Below are 8,183 nucleotides of genomic sequence, written 5' to 3' on the forward strand. Positions count from 1 at the left end.
TTCACAGCATTGGATTATACCCTTGGGCGGAGGCATCCCTTTGTCACAATCATGTTTTCGTAGACAGTTCGTATTTTCCATCGCCACTGGCTGAGACACGACGCTGTCTCTGTACATCAACTGCAATGGCCATTTCGTTGATCTTTAATCGACATGCTCATGTAATGTTACTGGATAGTACGGCTGTCACACGGTTATAATGCTATACGACTATAACAAGCACATGACCGCTTAAGCGGTGCGCTTTGGCGGTAGGTCTCAATAATCGACAAGCTTGGGCACCATTCCAATGATGGACTCTGAGCCATGATACGCTGGTTTTCTATTGATTCCATTGCACAGAAGCGGTACAGCCGGTAGCATTAAGTGCTTTTGCTTGCTCCATGTAGGTTGCGTGAGCAGCGATCTCTCGTCTTTTGCCCATGTATGTTTGTGTAAATTATTCTAAGTAGTAGCTCCACAAGCGAGAAAGAGCCAAGGAACGAGTCGACTAGATCCAATGGCTGCCTACGGCCATATCGTTACTGGCGAACTCTTTTCCTGGCAGTGGCCTCGTGATTTGCCGGTCGCGTTCACTATTTCTGTCGCACCTATCCACTCTTCTCGGAAGATCAAAAGCTGTGCTACTATTTTACTGTGACTACCGTCTGTCCGGACTACCTCGCAGCCTCATGCTCTAAAGCCTCTTTTGGACACTACTGCAGAAGTTAAGAGGTACCCCGTAGTTATGCAGCCTTCGAATGTGTCTCTTCGACATTGTCGATATACTGCTTAGCGTAACTTCTTGTTGTGGAGATAGGACATTTGTAAGAACAATCTTCGTGCGTAGGTGTCTAACGTGACTTGTTCTGAGCTAGTTTACTGATGAAAGGTGCAAGTTATAGATGTCAGAGATCATGACCGGCATTACGTTTCAGTGTAACGGACCGTATGACGCATTACTACCGATCTTGTTCGTCCTATGAGTCGCATACACTCGTACAGGCCTTTCAATAATGAGCATTAGTGATGGCTATTAAATAAGCAGCAGAGCGTTTTGCTTTCACTAACAATTACTTCCTCTTTAATGCAAAGAACGAGCCAAAGATTTACGGTTAGAAAGAGAAGGTCTTTTAACATTTATTAAAATAACAAAGGATACGCAAACTATAGCGATAAATAATAAATTTAATTGTGCAACGTATTTTTAAAAGAGACTCCCTGATATCATTTTTACACTATTACAATAGTACGTTCGTATATATAATAAATGCAATGTCGGAGTTTCCGTTCATCGTCGACCAGACGCATGTTAGAATTATCGGTGTAAAGTAGACAGGAATTAGCCCCAGCTAGGCAATCAGGTTGAAACCTGAATTGTACCACGTATGGTATGTTAATGCTGACGTCTACGATGTTAGACGAGGACATTTCGAAGATATGCTAGGACGACAGCAAGTATTTGTTTTAGGTGCATAGTCGAAGTAAGGGACGCGAATGGCCGCCGGCTACAGGTTTATACATTTCGTTTAGCTCATTTGATTTTTTTTTGCAAACCTAAAAAGACTTAATTTCGTTCGTGGCTATATTTAATAGAATACGTAATATAGGTAATAGGCGCAGATTTCTTAGTGACACTTAATTTGCCGAATACGGTGTTGTCAGGTTCTAAAGTCATAGATATAATACCCTGCAGATACAAAATATTTTTGTACACCGTTCTGAATAGCAAACAACTTTGTCTGAATTTGCATAATAGGTGTACGGTGACGAAAAGTCGACTTGTTTCTACGACAAGCGACAGGTTCACAGCTGCCACTTCGGATAGAATAAAACTACTCACTTATAGAGCTGCTCAAATACACCTGTGACAATATTTAACAGGTACAGTAAAAAAAAATTATCGGTTACTTATCGATAAACACTAGAGAATAGCACTTTCAACATACCTCATTGTACTAATACATTATATTATGCGTATAACATACTACTATAAAGAGAGGGAATTCGTCATAAGGTGCTTCTGCTGCAAGTTACACAGTTAAGTTCGACCGTTACTGCAGTGAGTCGCGTTTTTTCTGATACTGTTTTTCAAACTGTCCAGAGACTTTCACCCCACCGTGTACATATATACCGCTCCTAGCTTGTTTAACTATCCCTTTTTGACTTAGGGTCTTCCTACACACCGCATTGACATCTCCTCTCCCTTAGATATAAAGTACTATTTCAACTCAACAGCAACATTAGGTCAAAATAAGGTAATAAAATAGAATATTAATCTATTACCTACCAGAACATACTCATCGGCACTTTTGCTGAGATAGGCCATTGTTTTAAAGATAGGGGTCTTAGGTTCTGGAACCTCTGTCCTTAGAAGTACAAACCGAGTTGAACCCATCTTTGTGATTCCCGAACGAGTAAGACATGGGGAAAAACAATTTTTCTTACAAGCTACTTTCCAACTACGGTATGCCATTTATCGAAACCCAGTTGAAGCCTTATCATTTGGGCACGCCTCTCTTTACCGTAGGTCCGTGTCCTGCCAAAGAGATTAAGGCGTATCGTAACCGAAAGCTGGAAAAGACCGAAGTGACGACGACGAGCCATATTTTCAATTGCCTACAAAAACGAAACTGCAGATTAGGTTCGTTAGCGGTATGGCGAAATACTGTTTTGACCGCAGTCCGATCAGCAGAGTGGAGCAATTAAAACGGTGGCAATGGGACTTGCGTTTCCCGTTACAAACTTTGTAATGGACTTCCGCTTAGAGTATTACGGCCTAGAGAACTTCATTTCAAGAAATTGCAAGGCTAAGTATAGTAGCGTATAGCGCGATAATACAATTTTTAGAACCTAAGAGTGCGATATACATATTCCACACAACCCTTCGCGACTATGTGAAGCAGTGACCCAGCTTCCAATTGGCTCTACTGTTTTATACCTTGAAATCAAAGGCTCCAATTGCCAATGAACTGCGGATATTTGCTTTAATCTATTGGAGACATGTTTACACCAAAAATTTCCAATTCCAAGCAAAGAGTTTATATAATAATTATTCTGATTACTTTGCCCTATATTCAAGCTGTATGAGGGTGCCAAGAAGAAAGAACTATTTTTTGTAATACACATGGTATTATAGAACAAACAATCTATTTCGTTCAATTTTGATAATGTTGCAGTTTATTTAAAAATTCGTCACAAGCAAGCGTGTAAGTATAAGTATGAAATTTTGACACGTTATCAAATGGTTGGTGATACAGCGCACGAAAGGTTTTTTTGTGAAAACAGATAATTAAATCAACATTTTTTTAGTTAAGTATGAAAGAAGTATTGTTGTGGAATCTAGTGGTCCTCTCTATTGCATCGAGTACTGTTATTCTTAGACTTAAGAAAAGAACTCGGAGTCTACTTCATTAGACGATCACAAACGCCTAACGAAAAAAGAATCTGAAAAGGCTCGTTTGACGTAGAGGTACTTCGAAAGATTAAAACATATGTATGAGTTTTGCGTAGTTAAATTTTATTTTTGCAACATAATCGCAATAATCACAGACAGGCGCCCTGTCTCGGCTTAATAGCAAACTGAACATCGACGACCACTCCTGGCCTTTTACCGGTCTCACAAACGGCAACAAAAACGCTGCTTTCTAGCAGTTTGTAACCTTACTTATACTGGCCTGATGCGGGTAGGGTAAACATTCATGCTCTCTCGTTTTTTGATTGACAACTGAGCATTTCTGAGAGATAATTTGCAAATACGCAAAAGGGTATTTTTCAGACATTTTTAAATCCGTCTGACTTCTGACTCGATTTGAACTGCAGCTTTCCCACGTGTTTTCGTATCTATACTGAGCCAACATCCACATCCTGGATAGTAAATTCTCCCTTCCTAAATTGGGCCTTCAGGAAGCAACCAGGAGTTTATTTGCTAGGAGCAAGTCCTAAGTACATGACCATTAGTAATTAGCGTTAGGTTTATTTACACCAAATTCAATGAGGCTTTTAAGGTTATTCTTTAAAGCATGCGATTCGTTGCCGTGAACCGTTTTAGGATCAGTGTTTTGCAAAATTCTGTCCTCGCTGACTGCTCATCCTTTCCCAGTCGCTTTATCTTGTTCACTATGTAGATGTACAGTCCTGTGCTCTAGGGATATGCGTTACTGCGATATGATTTCGCGCATTTAAGACCGCGCTTTTCCCCTAAGGTAAGAAGTATTCGTCATACATCTCTAGTATTATTGGAGTTCTTCTAGTTCTTTGGTCAGGATTCGACCTGGCTTTAACATCGTTCGTTCATTTTAAGCCATATAATTGCCGTTCGTCAAGCGGGATATTTCAGACGAAGTGCAGCGATACGAGTTGTAACGATACAAAGAAATCTAGATTTTACGAGGCGTTAGGAGTTGCATAGAGTCAGTGAAAATCGATGCCGCCCTAGCATATCGTATGGCTTATAACGATTTTGAATTGCCCTAAGCATCTGAGGAGACATCCGCGCGTTCTGAACGCTTTAATGTCTCTTGAAGGGTTTACAGTATAGTCCACACGTCAGATCTCTCGGCATTATTTTCCGTCGTACTTCTTCAGCCTTTCAGTTCTGAGTTTTTCAGGCAAAAATTGCACCGTTGAGCAACAACGAGTGTTCATCACAACGAAACGGCCGTGTTAATGGTCACTCGAAGTATCTAAATCTATTCTCTTGCGGATGTCAACGGAGAAAGCCGCACGAATGTGTCTGTGGTATGATAGGGAACGTGATAATAGTTAAAGCCTATACGACCTTTTGGTTGCCTAGCCCTTGAGCGCTACAAACAGTGAAGTCGCTTGACGGAACCGTATAGCACATAAATTCAATACAGTAATTGACAAATATGCATGCTTATATAAAATCAACGAGTAGAAATCGAAAGTCGTTCTGTCTAAACGAACGGCATGATCATACGAGCTCCCCAATCGTAGGTCACTGATTGACGAATCACTGCTCCTAGCTTTTGGGAAGGAGCTACGTTTAGTAATGTAATGAGCGTAACTATACAAGTCTACGTTACTAACGTTTAGCATCGTAATTGTTACTAGGACCACTTTTGTTCCACACGCTGCCCTTGACCTGTAGAGGCAAGCTTGATAAACAGTGTACAATGTAATTCGCTGATTTAAGGCATTGTTTTTCCTAGCCTTCAATCCTGTGACACTTATTTGGTGCGTAATTTTCAATTTAACAATCATACGGCAGAATGATCAAGTGGTTTCCATCGCCTTCGAAATCCATCCGCCTATAAGCATCTTGCTCTCACGGGATTCGATTATCATCTATGTAAAACAATACAGTAGAAACAGCTAAATAGCATTTCTGTTAGATATCATCTCACACGTTCAGAACGTCAATACAAATATGTCTGAAATCAATAAAAAAAACTAGATTAGGTAGTTAAGATTCAGCTGGCGGCTGGACCCGATCCCTCTTTTTGCTAAAGCCATCGTGATAGAAGGTCTTCAGAAGATCAGGCCGGTTGTTTCAGAACGTTTACTGGAATGATGCTATGTTTTGCAATACTGACTAAAAAGCAATAGTTCGATCGAAGAGTGGTCGATGGAAACAGGAATATCAATCTCAATCAATAGGATCGATAGTAGATTAGAATCTACGATTTATACATCGAGTGGGTTTTAGCATAGAAGTATCATCTGAATTGAATAGTGAATACTTAACATTTATCTCTGGTACACAAACATACTTTTTATTTGAAAGAATTTACCGTTAAGTTATTTTCAGATGGCTAGAAACGATATAGCATAGCTCGGCCCCGTGTTAGCCATTTGCTTTGCAAATAACAGTGGCTATATCCCACATAGACAAGCCGAGAGGCTTGCTTAATACCTCAGCTGACTCTTATCTAACCTATAAAATAACAATGAGATTAAAAGTTTTCTATTCGAATTATGAAGGACATAAATGCATATTCAGGCTATGTTCAACTAGGGAAAAGGGTTTATGTTAGACAATTTTGCCTCCAGTTATCCTGGGACCCCTGTTTTCCTGTCTAGTATTCATTGTATTTATTGTATTGGCATTTTCTTATGAGGCGACTAAGAAGGCTAGCAGGGACTATAATCACTGCTCTGAGGTAAAAGTAGATATTAGGCATAACACAATATATATAATGATAAAAATGATCGGTTCGACGCGAGACTCTAGTTTCAATTATTAGACACAGGGGTCCTGAAATTTTGCAATATGTCTTGCTTTTGTAGGATTACTTTACGTTCATTTTGCAACGTCTTAATTTGAACTTTATATGGGGTGGCCGTCAGCCGGTAAACCTCGTTTACGGAAAACCTTGTTTGCCTTACGGAATAAGTGCGACATTATCGAAATGTCAACTTCATACAAACAAAAGCTCAACAGCACAGTCAATGGTCGTGGCTTTTGCTTCGCCTTAAAGCAGAACGCAGTTACCGTTGCGGTTGCGTCAGGGATTGTTGATTACGCAATTAAAAAAAATCTCGAACTGACCTTAAGTAACAATCATAATGAGTACGCTTAAATTTATTTTTAGCAGCTCCAATCTAAGCAAAGGTCGTAGGTGGGCCAGTCATATTCATGAGTTAACCTAATTTCCCTGTTCGAATAGTAGCGCTATAATATATAACAATAATCGGATTGCTTCGTCATTTTCACTTGGCAAAAACTGAGCAGTACCTCGTCCTGTCGATTCCTCGATTAGTAGGAGGAAACTAGATACGGGAAGCCGTATCTGATACGGGCCTAGATAATGCAATCATGTTATGCTCCCATAGATTAACGTGATGCCTTCGTTAGTGGAGATTAGTTGCAGACGATAAATGATATGGGTATGCGGCGTGTAAGTTAGAGGCGCATCATGGTCGTGCCAGTTTGAAACTTGGTTCTGGCTAACTAGCCGAACTTTGCCGCCACGGCTTTTTCTTCCGCGAACAAATAGAACGGGTCTAAAATTAATCAGCAACTAAAGATGTTTGGTAAGGAGTGGGAACTAGCCGCAGGGGTTGAGATGAAGTTCTGTAGGTCAGCTCGGCTGGAATCGGCTCAAAAGCATAGATATCGCCACGATCAACATTGCTTCTCGGCTGCCAGCATCAATCACTCCGATACATGAGCGGCATTACATTAACCGCGATGCTGTGAGTCGTAGAGAAGCATGTTTAATGAATCGGAAAATCTGAGTAGACAACCGATCTAAAACGTAGCATCATTTTTCGACGTCACAATTGTTCCGAATTCGGTGGGCTATTTAGTCAGCGGTACATGTTCCTAACTACAAGTCCCCATTAATAGTTCGTGCTTCTATGTTGCTAAAGGAACTTCTTGTGTAGTTACGTAGGGCTTGACGATAGCAAAGCTTGAATTGAACCACCACAGGGAATCACTTAAAAACAATAGAGTTTTCCCTAAGACATTGATTCCTCACTCAGTTCGCATGTCTATATGCACTAATAGTAGAAGTACTATGACCAGTAACAGGGGAATCCTATTCCTGAATAAGTATTCCCGTATCTAAATTCATTTCGCGCCATTTCAATGGGCATGGACAATGCTACTGGTATGAGGATATCACGTAGAAACGCGTAAGGGAATGAGGATTGATATCCAACAAAGTGACATGGGTTACCTGTTCGATTCAAAGCACTTAGTTCACGAGTTGGCAGCGATCATCTGGGAGATTCGCCGAACAAGGTCGTCGAGACTGGCAAAATAAAGGTAGGTAATACCCTACAATTTTGTAACTAAAGTAACTTATGTCCTGCGTTTGCCTTGCCCAGACTGAATGTCCTGCACGTACAGCAGCAAGGCAGGTACTATGAGGGATAAGAATTGAATCTTACTACAGATGTCATTGCTGTAGATAAATTACTTTGTAAGGAGAAATGCCCGTATCACTAATAATATGAGATTTTTTATTTCGCTAAAAATATCTATTATATTTCAGATGTGGAAAGAACAATTACCTGCACCAGTTACGTGAGGCTCCTGGAAGTCGATTCTACTTTTATTATGTTCAGTTAGCGTCCTTTAACCGGCTCAATGGGGCATGTTGTGCCTTAGCTACCGAAATTTCAAAAAAAGATATCGTTTTTATTGTGAAATACAACATTTACCTGAAACTGTTACATTAAAATGTGAGCAATAACTGGAAGAATACATTTCTAGAATTTATTTAGCATAA

General features: G+C 40.2%; 1 long non-coding RNA gene across 4 annotated transcripts; it reads left to right on the forward strand.

The window, feature by feature from the left end:
• Positions 1–8,183, forward strand: LOC111265706 (uncharacterized). Of its 4 annotated transcripts, none has more exons than XR_002683605.2 (4): positions 1–714; positions 1,739–1,863; positions 7,475–7,717; positions 7,947–8,183. It is a non-coding gene; the product is annotated as an uncharacterized LOC111265706 (long non-coding RNA). The 4 variants fall into 4 exon arrangements; XR_002683604.2 differs by having other exon boundaries at positions 2–714; positions 7,481–7,717; XR_015313137.1 differs by having other exon boundaries at positions 5–714; positions 7,567–7,717.

The sequence above is a fragment of the Varroa jacobsoni genome, unplaced genomic scaffold (genome assembly GCF_002532875.2).
Source record: "Varroa jacobsoni isolate VJ856 unplaced genomic scaffold, vjacob_1.0 scaffold_998, whole genome shotgun sequence".
In the NCBI taxonomy this organism is placed as follows: Eukaryota; Metazoa; Arthropoda; class Arachnida; order Mesostigmata; family Varroidae; genus Varroa; species Varroa jacobsoni.